At 38.7% G+C, this 13,946-nt stretch overlaps 1 pseudogene; it reads left to right on the plus strand.

Moving 5' to 3' along the window:
- The first annotated feature begins 264 nt into the window (after positions 1-264).
- Positions 265-13,315, plus strand: LOC118838323 (annotated as a pseudogene).
- The last annotated feature ends 631 nt before the right edge of the window (positions 13,316-13,946 follow it).

Genomic DNA, 13,946 nt, shown 5'->3' on the forward strand with positions numbered 1-13,946 from the left:
GGCCTCTCAGAGTCTTGACCAGGGAATCACAGCATCTTTCTATTAAGCAACCTCCAAAGCAAAAGCTCATCTCTCAGAACATATACTCTTTAGGCTCAGTGCCTAATTAGAAATTAACAAAAGGTGTGTCAGCCTTCCTACAATCAAGCAAGCTTCCCTTAACGGGCTCCAGTTGCGACTTATTGATGGATGGGGAAGATCTTATTCCCCATTGACCTTACAAGACCAAGTCCAAACTTTGGGATACACACATAGATAGTAGACATGGATGAACATCCAGCAAAGGAGCAATCAGAAAGGCAGGAGGAGAACAAAGTACAGTATCACAAACACCCAGAAAGGAGAGAATATCCAGAAAGAGGTATACAATGGTGTCAAAGTCTACAGAGAAGATCAAGAAGGGTGAGGGTTGAGAAAGGATTTAACAATTGAGACATCATTGGTACCTTGCGGAGGGCAATTTCACTCAAGCAATGTAATAAAAAGTCAAATTGCTAAAGGCTGAGAAATGAGATGAGCAGAAGAAGATGCAGTTAGTATAAAAGTGTGGTGGTGGTAGTGATTGTGGTTGTTGTTTTTAAGGAGTTTGGCTTAATCAGGGAGTAGAAATATCAGGTGAGGGCCTGGAGGATGAAACAGTAGGATTTAAAGAGGGCACTTTTTTAAAGGATCTGAGAGTCTTTGGGATGTTTATTGGCAGCACAGAAGGAACTGGTAGCTAGGGAGAGATTGAAGATTAAAGAAAGAGAAGGTGATAATGGAATCAGTCGCCTACAGAAGAGAGAAAGGATCGGATCAAACATACATGTAGAGGCATGGCTTTGGTGGAGAAAAAAACTACGTCATCACTGGAGATTGAAGTACAGGAAGAAAAATAAGGAATGATGTGAAGGGGTAATGAAACGTAAAGAAGGAAATCTCATTGCAAATGGCTTTGATTTTTTAGGTAAAGTATGAAGTGAAGGCCTCAAAGTAGGAAGAAAGAATGGTGGGTAGGCTTGAGAATGAAAGAGAAGATTTGAAACAGCTGGTGTGGTGAATGGGATAGAGAATTGGGGAAGAGTAAAACAATTTTGTAGTGGATCCATTAAGCACCACTTTCATTAATTCCTCCAGCTGCATTCAGCCCTACATCAATACAAACAGAGGAAGGGGGATATAGACAATGCAAATACACTACTGGGTCTGACTATATACTGCATTTTCTCCCAAAATCTGGTTTTCATAATAGCTGAGTGAAGTCTAAAATTAGTGTTCTTTTCCTATGTGTTTTTTTCTTTCAAAAGGGATTTCATTTTAGGTATGTTCCCTATATTCAAACCAATCTGGTATTATTATCATTATAACATTTTACAAATGAAATTGAGGTTCAGAGAAACTTGGATTTACTCCAGGTCACAGTCAGCAAGTGTTGGATTAGAACTCAAACCCAGGTCTTCTTGCCTCATGCCCAGTGCTCTGGACACCTTCCCTTTGAGGACTGGAATCCTGATTCCCTGGTTCCCAGGCCAATGCTCCTTTATTGCAATAGTAAATAGTATAAAAAGTGCTAAGAAATTCAAAAAAGCAACAAAAATTAAATGAAGTAATTATCACTTAATAGACAAAGATCACACACAGTGCAAAGAAAATTGGATTTGAAGTCAGAGGATCTCAGTTCTATACTGGTTTTGATGTTTACTGATGATGTGACCTCATGCGAGTTATTTAATGTCTCTGGGCTCTAATTTTGCCATCTGTAAAGTGAAAGGTTGGAATAATTAATCTTTAATGTCTGATCTATCAAAAAGGAATAAAAATATCTATTGGGCAAAAATGAAACATTTTTCTCTTGTTGACTTTTCAAACTTAAGTACCCTTCATATCCTATTCCTGATTTTTTTTTGTTAGAGGGACAAATTTCCATGATACTCTCACCATCTGTGGGGTAAAAATGAGACATCTGTTAGAAAAAAAAGAGAGAACACTCCCCTGAAACTGAAGTCACTCATCTGCAGACAGTCATAGTCAGAAATAGTTCTTGATTTCACACAGAATAGGTAAGATGAGTTTGGGACAAAACCCAGATGTTTCAAGTTGTGAGCTCCCTGAGAGCAGGGATCCTGTCTTGCCAATCTTTGTCTTTCCTCTAGCTTCTAGCACAATAACCTTGAGCACAGGAACTTGCTAACGATTTGTTAAATAAATATTTCTTCTTGACAGAACAGTGTTAGGGAGATGGAGGCCATCAGAATTACGCACTTACTGTTTACTTGTTACACAGATAGATTTTGTGCTATAAACACTCCTCTACTATAGGAAATAGTACCAACAGACCTTATCTTTTTGTTGGCTCCAAGACCCAAGCTCAAAACTTTTGTCATGATACCCCACTGTTAGATTTATCTCCATCTCTTCCCTGATCATGTTTCCTTACCTCAGTTACCTCCTTTCAAATGGATTCCTAATAAATACACCAAAGTAACAAATACCAGTTTTTACCTTTGTTTGTAAATATAAAGAAAACATTTAAAATAAAGAAAGGTAAACAGAATTTCTCCATGCTCAGAGGAAAAGGCTTCAGGGTCCCATCAAGGGGCTGATGGGAAGAAATACGAGATAGAAATTACTGCCTTGGGGGGGTCTATTTTCAAGGATTTCAGCAGCAAGACTTGTTCTTTGACACACCCTGTACCCAATTAGCCCAAGCTTCCTCATTCTTAGTGTCCTGGATTTTTTCTTTGTGGCAGTTGCTTTTGCATACTTTCGCTCTCCCAGGTCACCCAAAGCCATGTCCTTTAACATAGGCATACCTCATTTTATTGGACTTCACTTTATTGTGCTTTGCAGTTATTGCATTTTGTACAAATCGAAGGTTTTGGCAACCCTGCATCAAATAAGTCTCAAGCAAAGCACCATTTTTGCAACAGCTTGTGCTCACATCATGGCTTTGTGTCACATTTTGGCAATTCTTACAATATTTCAGACTTATTCGTTATTATTATTATATCAATTATGGGGATCTCTGATCAGTGATCTTTGGTGTTATGAGTATTATAATTGTTTTGGGGAATGACTCCACCCATATAAGATGCCAAACTTAATCAATAAAGGTTGTGTGTGTTCCTGCTGCTCCATGGACCAGCCTTTCCCTGTCTCTCTCCCTTTCCTGGGATCTCCCTATTCCCTGAAAAATAACAATATTGAAAGTAGGTCAATTAATAACCCTACAATGGCCTCTAAGTGTTTAAATGAGAGGAAGAGCCGATTGATGAGGCAAACATCATTATTGTCTTATTTTAAGAAATTGCCACAGCAACCCACCTCCCCCGCCAATCTTCAGCAACCACCACCCTGATCGGTCAGCATCCATCAACATCAAGGCAAGACCCTCCACCAGCAAAACAATTACAACTTTCAAAGGGTCAGATGATGGTTATAAATTTTTTAGCAATAAAGAATTTTTGATTAAAGTATGTATATATATATACATATATATATTGTTTCTTAGACATAATACTATTGTACACTTAATATTCTATAGTATAGCATAAATATAACTTTTATATGCCCTGAAAAATAGTCATGCGACTTGCTGAACCCAAACCTGCAATATCTCCAAGCTATGCCTATACTTCATCCTTTATACATATTGCTTCTTTTCAGATTCACTAAAGAGACTGTTTTTCACCTCAAAAAAGGGATTACCTAATCTGGCCACATATTTACAGTGAGTTCTTCAAGTCTTTATAGCCCTTTTGTGAAAGAACAACGCTCTTATACTCTCCCCCGGTTAAAAATTTGTAGTAGCAAGAAAAGCAACTGGAATGTGTTTGAGCACATTTGTCATCCGTTCTGGTTAGAACTCATAGTCCTAAATTCTAGATAGAAATCTAATGATTACAGGTTTAAATTGAATGCAATATATGTTAAACAAATGTGTCCATGCATATCCAATCAAGTAAAGCAATGAAATAATATCGGTGTCTATGCAATACCATGCATAAACAGCAGACTATATGAAATAAACAGACACCAAAATTATCAGGAGCATCAAGGAACACACACAACCCCCGCTTCCTTTCCTGTTTCTCTGGAGAGTACCATGATGCTCCTAGTCCCCACACTCACAACCAAGATGTTATCCTCAACTCCCCGCTCTCACCCCCTCCACCTTCGTAATCAATGAGTAGCCAAATTCTGGGGTTTCTACTTGCACATCTCTTTCATATGCTCCCTTCTCTGCTCTGACACTGCCATCACTCTAGTGTGGGTAATTACCTCATATCTGTACTATTACGATAGCCTGCTGGTTGATCTCTGGCTTTGAGTTTCTCCACTCCAGTCCCCTCTCCTTTCAGCTATCAAACTGATCTCAAAGTGCAAGTTTGACCATATCACCCTCCCATTCAATAAATTCCTGTGGTTTCCTATTGCCTTCAGGATCAAATATAAAATCCTCTGTTTGGTTTTTAAAGGCCTCCATACTCAGGCCCTTTCCTATCTCTCCTACCTTTTTTATTACCCCTCTCCTCTTATATACTCTACTATCCAGTGACACTACCCCTGCTGTTTTTCCTCAAACTAGACATTCCATCTCCTGACTCCAAGCATTTTAACTGGCTGTCACCCATGCCTAGAATTCTTTCCTTCCTCATCTCTACCTCCTAGCTTCCATGGCTTTTTCCAAGTCTCAGCTAAAATCTCCCTGTATGCGAGAAGCCTTTCCTGATCCCTTTTAATGCTGATGCTTTCCTTATGTTATTTATCTCCAAATTATTCTGCAAATATCTTGTTTGTATGTTGCTGTTTTCATGTTCTTTCCCCCATAAGACTCTTTGAGAACAGGAACTATCGTTTCCTTTGTATCCCCAGTGCTTAGCACAGTGCCTGGCACACAGTAGGTATCTAATAAATGGTTGCTAACTTGACTATGTAGGTCAATACTAATATTGCTGTTTGTCCTTCATTCTGAAAGAGGACCATGATGCATGAATTAGATTTAAGTGAAGCAGAGCTGCACAAAGTTGTCCGCCTTACTTTCTCTTCCAGAGACATTGAAGTCCAGTGGCAAAGCAAAAGTCAGGACAACTGGTGATGGCATGGGATCCAGGGGATGACCTTGGAATCTTTGATGTCTGACCAAGCTCTAAGTGTTTCACAGTGCCTTCTTCAGCAGCCTTCCTGGCAGTTGGAACAAAATTGTTTTCATCTGCCCATTCCACTGGAAGAAGTGCTCACATGCTTGGGGTAGATACCCTGCTAACTCACTGATGGATTTGTGTCTCTGTGCCTTAGGATTATCTACAGTTGATATTCCAGGAGGGCTCCTGAAAGATCAAGTTAATTTCAATGAACAGCCTCCTGGCTGCCTCAGTCCTAATAGAACTCACTACCTGAATGTTCCCATGCCAGAGTATTTCTCAGAGCATGTTCCTGAACTCTTCCCCAGAAGATTTGTAAAGCCTGAGCATTTTGTGAAAATCTGTGCAGAGGAGCCCATGTTCTACACAAATTTTCCTTAGTCTTGGCTTTGGGTTTTGGCTTTATGCATCTTTTGTACTGAGAGACTTTACAGGTTTATTAGAAGTAATAAGCCTGTGACAATCATTTCAGTGATCAGCCTTCCATCAGATGTCATAGAAATTTGTATGATCAAGGAAGATTTAAAAGCCAGATATGTATAATATATTATTCTTCACTGTCTAAGAATGTCTGCACTAGAAAACCATCCATTTACTAAGCAACATTTGGGGTTTATCTGAAAATATTTGGAAGCTGGGAAAAGGTTTCAAGATTTGCTACTCCCTCCATTTGGACAAGATTCAAAGATTCTGCCCTTCATCCAGCCAAAACACTATACCAAATATATATCAAAGTACCCTTTGGGAGTCACTTTGAAGAATAGTTGAGTTATGAGGTCAGCTTGTGCATGGCTAGAGACATCAGAGTGATTCCTTTTGCATCAATATTCAACACATTGCTGGATGACTGAAGACCAGACAAGTTCAGAAGACTGTGTTTCACCTGGGTGTGCAGAGAAATTCTGTGTGCTGCATAATAAACTTTGGCAGGAGAACCAACCTGACTATGTGAACATCTAGCTGTACCTCAGTTTAAAAAATGGAATACATAAAATAATGGGTGAAATGTATCTAGACTTTTCATTGGTTGGCCTTGATGATAGTAAAGATGCTGCCTCTGGGGTAAGTCCTCTCTCCCTATTTGGCCTGATTTTTGCATCATAGTATATATAGTCTTCTTCACTTTATCTGCTTCTGAGCAATTGTCTAGTTCAGAAAATCTTTGAAAAACTGGCAGGTAATCTCTTTTGCATCTTAGCATCTTGTGAGGTAAGTGTCCATCAGTGTCATTAAAGAATCATTAAAGAATCCAACGAATTTTCTCATAGGCAATAAGTGGTTTGTTGTAAATTCTTTTCACGGGGTCCTCACCAGTTTCTGGGGCTATTCTATAGATGGAAAAGTTGCCTAATCAATCCAGAAGTACATATGAAATAGTTATCCATGGGTCTGATGACCGTTCATTTCATGACTATCAATGACTCTTAGCAAAAGTCTTGCTGAAAGCCTTCTTGTTCATGGTCTTGGCAACAAACTTTGGCATCATACTGTCATTGTGTCTGTTGATAAATCTGTTTTGCTTGACTGCATATTTGTTATAAGAATTCTTTTTTCAGTTGAGTGGAGTGGAAAGTTAAGAAAATAGATTTGTTAATTTGTCTTAATAGAGAGGGTGGAGCACTACAGGTGCAGGACGTGGCATGCCTTTTCACATGAGGTCATTGTGTTAGTTTTTCTTAACTGTTTTACTTTGTTATGAGGCTTATGATGTAGGAGTAATCTGTAGATGTTTACAATGTGAAAACAAAGTACTTTTCAAAATGTTACAGTGTTATATGTTTTAAAGATAGGTTTTACAATATTGATTTTTTTTGTTATTATAGCTGATTGGCTTAAGAACTAATTCTGTACAGTTAAGGGAGAGAGGAAAGAATTACAGATAGATTTCAAGCTTTATTAAAAGAAAGCTCCCATAAAACCTACAATAAATAGAAATGGTTTCCTGTGGTTTTCAATTCCTATATTTCCATGAAATAAGCCTTGCTAGTTTAGTATTTAAGAAGCTCTTCTAATGTTTGCCATCCCTAATGCCTGAGGGTTAGGATGCTGCCTGAAAATTCAGAAGCTAAGCTGACTAAAATCCAAAAGAAGGTGATCTTGGTGGGGTTCCATTGTACCCCAGTCACACTTGGTGATGTCTTTTTCTAGGTCAGTGAGATGCAGTAGATGCAACGGGAAGGACAGAGGACTTGGTGCCATGAGATCATAATCATAGAATCTCAGAGTTATAAAGGGCTACGGTATCCAGACCCAGACTCACCTCTGTGGCTTGCCTAAACAAGAATCATACCTACAATACACTTGACAAGTTATTCAATCTTTGCTAGCAGTGATCCAGAATGAGAAGCTCATTATCTCTAGATGAATTCTATTTCTCATTTATATGGTTCTATTTGTTAAGAAAGTATTTCTTATAGCAACTCTGCAGTTTTTACTCAATGTTCCTATTTCTACTCTCTGGAGCCAAAGAAAACAAATCTATTCTCACTTTCACATGACAGCCCCTCAAACACTTGAACATAATTACAATCTCCTGCTCTACTTGCCCCTCAAGTCTGCTCTTGTCTCAGCTAAACATTCCCCATTCTTTTTTTGAAGGGGGAAGGTAGGGCAATTGGGGTTAAGTGACTTGCCCAAGTTCACACAGGTAGTAAGTGTGTCAAGTGTCAGAGGCCAGATTTGAACTCAGGTCCTCCTGACTCCAAGGCCAGTGCTAATATTCCCCATTATTTTCATTAATCTTCATATGTCATATGAATTCGTCCCTGCATATAAATACCCTTCCCAAAATATGGCACCACACCAAGTGCTAAGTCCAATACTCCAGAGTCTGACCAAGGCTACTATCCTTTTTGATAGCAGCAAATACATACACACACACACACACACACACACACACACACACACACACCCCTATCTAACTATCTGTTTGATTATTTATTTATTTATTTTACTCACCCCTGTCAGGGGCATTCTATCCCTGGCCAAGAGACCAAAATTCCTGTATTATAAACCTCAATCCAGAAATATAAACCTTGTTCTCAAATCACCTTCTTTAAAAGCTGCTTACTTCCTATTTTTTTCTCCCTATCCTCCCACATCTTTGTCTTCTATTTGTAGCAGTAACAAAAACATTATATGTGGCCAAAAGATCTTCAGATTCATTCCCAGCACTTCAAAATCCTTATCAATGTTTTCTAGTCCTTCTGATAGCCTTGTTCATCCCTGCGTGAATCATTGGAAATGGCTACTAGGTATCAGTATTGATAAATCAGGAGAAATTCTCTGTAGCTGTCCTTGGAATTCTTCAGGAGGGATTTCCTAATCACCCATAACTCATCTTTTCTTTCTCTGTCTTGGAGACATATTATCCCAGTAGGCCTAGACACCAGTCCCAGCTCTGCCATCTAATAGTCATTAAGCCTTGGACAGCTCACTTCATCTCTCTGAACTTTATGTTCCTCATCATTAGCAGGCTTTGCCTACCTTACCTGATTATTAAAAGGAAAGTACAGTATTTTGTATTCCTGAAAGTCACATATAAATGTGAATTATCATTATTACTAATCCTGGCTTTAAAATACATCAAGATATTATAGATTGTCTCAAAGTTTGATAAAAACTCATAGAGCACATTTTTATTTTAGTCTGTTTTCACTTTTTAAACCAATCAATGCACACAACCCATTTTTTGAGTTGGAAGAAGGGAATAACCCAAATCAAAGTTCTATTCTGAATAGCCATGTTTACTCTAAAATAGGTAGATTTGACAAGTTGTTTTGTTATCTTCCATCCAAGAGGATATGAAGAGTGATTTCTGTTGTGCCTTTGCCACATAAAAAAAGGAAGAAACATTTGTGTCCTTTGAGAAGGCCAGAAAAGACCAAGACAAGAGCCTCTATCACAGACAGCTTGGACATTGGGAAATTTCTGCCCCTATGCACTGCCCCAAATCACCAGTAGGACAAAGGAAGTCTGGGTTCATCCTGATCCAAATCGTTGGATTCTGTCTTTAACATGCCCTTAAGTCACTGAGCAAAGGTTAAATTAGATGAAACTCCATTGCATCCTTAGAGCTTCCAGGCTTTTCTATCAACCCTGCAGATGAAATTCCCTTTATGTACTGTCTCCCCCAATTAGAGTGAGCTCCTCAGGAGCAAAAAAATCTCTTTTTTCTATTTCCATCCCCAGCGCTTCATATGGTTTGACTTATAGGAAAGACTTTTAAAATACTCTTCCATTCATTCATATATTCATCCCATCCTTTTTCCAGTTCTATGAATTTTTTGGTAAAGTTGCATACACTAAAATCAAACAGCCATCATTTCATCCTAAAGTTACTTAAATCTTGGACCAGTTTATTGGCAAAATGCTCTGCTCAGATGTCATGCCTAAACATTACAAGTCTAGTATATCCATTTTACAAGCATATACATATATATGTGTATATATACACATATACGTATATACACATACAGACATATACACACATATATACACATACACATAGATGTATATGTACAAATATATGCATATATACATACACATATACATATAAGCAGCAAGCAAATACATTTCTATTTGCATGTACACATAGGAAGATATTATATACACATATATGGGTTTATGTGCATCAAACACTGATATAAATGATGGTATAAGCTGTCATAAAAATCATGAGACCACAGGTCCTCAGTCCATGTGGTACCACTAAAAGAATTTATTCTAAAATAAGATCATATTTTAATAGAAACTATCATGATCATTTAAGAAATTGGGAAGGATAGGTGTGAATGAACATTTTCTCACTTATTTGTTTCAGTTGAGCTTGGCTGAAAAGGCACTTTGCACATAGTGGGTATTTAAAATGCTTGCTGGGGTTTCTGTTGAAAGAATCATAATTCTTTCTCTCATTTGTTTCCAGACTGGTGAAAAGTGTATTCAAAACATAAAACTATCAACATCTGTGCTTAATTAATTTAAAAGTTTCATTTTTCCAGCCAAAAATATTTTCTACTTTATTTACCTTAAATATTTAATAACACCAATAATTTATTTGCTTAAAACAGTGAATCTGTCAAAAGAATAGACCAGCTAGAATTGAACATTATTTCCACTTTCCTTACAAGAGGCAGGTGACATAGTGGATAGAGCTCTGGCACTGTAATTTGGAAGACCTGGATTCAAATCTTGTCTCAGATACTATCTGTGTATTCCTGGAAAAGTCATTTAAACCCAACTTTCTGAAAGCCCAACTTCCCCATCTGTAAAATGGGAATGATAATAACAAAAAATAGTACCCATTTTATAGAATTCTGTGAAGCTTAAATGAGGTCATGTATGTAAAGCACTTTACTAGTCCATATGTCAGTTATTACTATACTTTAAGATAGAGGCTTCATAGATTATAAAACCTGAAAAGGATCAAAAAGTCAAAGATTAAAAGCTGGAAGGGAATATGGAATTTATCTATCCCCAAATATGATAAAAATAAGTCCCAGATGTTGTGATGTACTAGCCAATTAATCAATAAACATTTATTAAGCACCTACTATGTGCCAGGTCCTGTGCTAAGCACTGGAATGGTGCTATTGAATATAACCATTAAGAGTACCAGTGTTTCTACGGAAAAACATAAACTGTATTACAACTTGGGATTCCAGGAACACTCCTCACTCTTCCTACCTCCACATCTTTCCCTTCTCTAATACAAAGGTTCAAGGTCTCCCCTTCCCCTGACTTCCCCTGATCTTCAGGTGCAACCATCGATATTCTAACAAAAACAGGCTTCACTTTGGTTAAGATTTAAAGATGACCTCAGCCAGGGATTCTAGCAGAGGGGAGAATTGCTCAAGATTAGGGCTGGCCAGTCAGTGACAGAACCATAGCAGCAAAGCTGAGACCAAGGAGCTGGATCAGCACTATGGTAGAGGAGAGCACTGAGTCTCCACCATATGAATTGTGCTGTGCTGAACTGCCACTATGAGCACAGGGGCCAGCTCAGAAAGAAGAGACTTAAGGAAGAGGAAGAGCCCACAACCAGAATGGCTGCTGCTTTAGATTCTTGTGGAAGATTGGCTCCCCACAGAGCGTTATTTAAACCCAGGTGAGCCTCAGGGTTTGCAAAGAATGTGGCTGCAAGACTGAGCACCTCCTATGCCTCGCTGATCTAAGTGTTTCTATATGGGTTTCTTTCTATATGGACCCGCAATTATCTTAAAGATATGAAAATCATGAAAGAAGTAATTGAGATAAATTTAGTGGAGCAGATGAGGAAATTAGGTACTATCATTGCTTCTATAATGCTAAAGGGTGTGTGTGTGTGTGTGTGTGAGTGTGTATATAAAACTGTTGCACCTTCAACATTTGGAGCCCTGAGCCAAAGTCCTGGTCATCCTACCTTGGTTATGGTTCTAAAGAATGGAATGCAATTTCCCAGTTTCTCTCCTATTTCTTTTTCTTTTTTTGGAGGCAATTTGGGTTAAGTGACTTGCCCATTAGCCCACAGCTAGTGTCTGAGGTCGGATTTGAACTCAGGTTCTCCTGACTCCAGGGCCAGTGCTTTATCCACTGTGCCACCTAGCTACCCCTCCCCTATTTCTCATCTATGAAATAAGTACATGGCACTCATGAGGCTTGTTTAAGGTGTGTATTGCTTGTAATAAAAAGTTTTAAAGATTCCCTTCTATTCTCTGTCCCCATTGAGAGATTCTTCTTTTGGTAGGCTTTGTTAGAAAGAAAAAGTCACAGAGAGTGACTCTTTAGACATAAAAGAGTGAACTAAGATGCATTTGGACACCAGAGGAAAAAACATATGCAGGCTTTCCTGGCCTTTTCTTTGCAGGAGCTGGGACAGATTCAGGATGTATGGGTTAAAGGTGAAGAGATAAAAGAAGAACTTAGTACAGGGCTGACAAAATGCTAGATCTTAGAGAAGAGGTCAAATAAGCAGCTGCCACTACAGACCGTGCTGTGGACCTACCCTGAAGTAAGAAGGGATGGATTGGAGAAGGAGCAGTGATTCAAGGGAGCAATCCTGCTGGGGAAAAGGAAAAGGGAGGGAAGAAGCAGAGGAATGCCCAAGCAGAGTGTCACAATTATTCTGAGTGCACATACCGGTTTGAGACACACTCACCTGATAAATCTTCTTCCACCAACTACCCCCTGCAGCAACCCTCCCTCCTTTTTCTTCTCCCTTTTCCCCTTTCTCCTCCACTGATAGTTGCCACTTCCAAAAATACTTCCATCCCTACATACCCTGCCCCTCCCTCTTTAAAGTAAAGCCATGACAGGCTCTCCAGTGACAGAATTGAGGCTAGCACAGGGTTAGAGGAGCAGAAGAAAGGAAACACCAGGTTTGTGTGAATTAATTTCATGCTCTTCTCAAAATTGTGATGTCACCAACACTTCACACATTTAATTTCTAATGAAAATCCTTTCTGAAAGAAATTTATTAAGGAACATAAGTAATGGTAAGCACACATCTGAAGTAGCTAGAAAGTGAATGTCACCACCCTATTGCTCCATTTTCTGGAGACCTACAGATATTTCATGCTTTTGTCCTCCAGACATGGCATATGTGAATTTAGGAAGAAGCCTGATAGTCGGTGAACCCAGAAATCATTAAAATAATATGCTCCACTGCTTTGTTTAAGCATTGATTTTAGAACACAGCATTTTTTCCTTCTTAATTGTATGCATAGACATCACTCTGCTAGCATGATTTTCTGCCTTTCCATTATTATATCAAACCCCCGGATACAGTTAAGACAAGGTTCTTTATCTTCTACTGCTTGTGTATGGAAACACACAGGCTGCATCTATTTTTATAGTTTGGGGCATGTGCCTTCATTAAATATTCTTGATGTTATCCCCATAAACTCCTCAGCTCTGAAAGAGTAGAACTATCCCTGTCATCTTCCTCCAATAGTTATCATTCATTTTACTTCATCATTGTCTGTGAATTTCAAGCCTTCTAATAATAATTCGAGGGCTTGGATTTCTCTTAAAATACCAGTATATAAACAAAAGGTAATGCAAGGAAGAGAGAGGCAATAGAATGGTATCATAAATTTGAAGTGGTTTTTTTTCAGGTGCCTCTGAAAAGTGTGAATGGTAATGAATTCAACGAGGAGAATATTACCATGTTGTGCTCTGTGGGTAACCATCTAAAGACTCTTCAGATCAATTAAAAATTCAGTTTTCTTAATTATATGGTACAGGGCCAGTTGCTGACAATGGCTGGAACAAAGTCTCAGGCTCAGTGCCTCCCTCCCTATCAAGTAAACTGCCTATGTCGCAGCAATTAAGCATCTACTCCATACCCATGTGAGGTACAGAAATCACCAAAAGGCAGTATAAGAAAAAAACCTTAAATATCATCTGGTCTAACTCCCTCATTTTACATATGAAGTCCTGGGACTTGCCAAGGTCATACAAAGCCTACAGCTCTTCACACTGCGGTCTGCCTCCTCAGATAATGACAGTATTCCTGTTCTTTCCCAACTCCCTCTCCCCATTAAAAGTCATGCAAAATGAGCTCAGAATTTGTGTTATGCTATTGTGATGACAACCTGTATTTTAATCACCCTATCTGCCACACACCTCAAGCAATCAATCTCCTTCCAAAGCCAATGTTAAGAGGAGCTGAGAAGCCCCTGATAAAAACATACTGCATAATAAATAAATCTTGCAGCTTTTTCACCACGACTCACACCCTGTTAATATACGTGGGGTTGGAAGTGGGGGCTGAGCATAGTAATCAAGTCACAATGCTACGCCTAGACAGTTCTCCTCATACCGTGTCCCAGCACTCCCTAGCTC

The sequence above is a fragment of the Trichosurus vulpecula genome, chromosome 1 (genome assembly GCF_011100635.1).
Source record: "Trichosurus vulpecula isolate mTriVul1 chromosome 1, mTriVul1.pri, whole genome shotgun sequence".
Classification (NCBI taxonomy): domain Eukaryota; kingdom Metazoa; phylum Chordata; class Mammalia; order Diprotodontia; family Phalangeridae; genus Trichosurus; species Trichosurus vulpecula.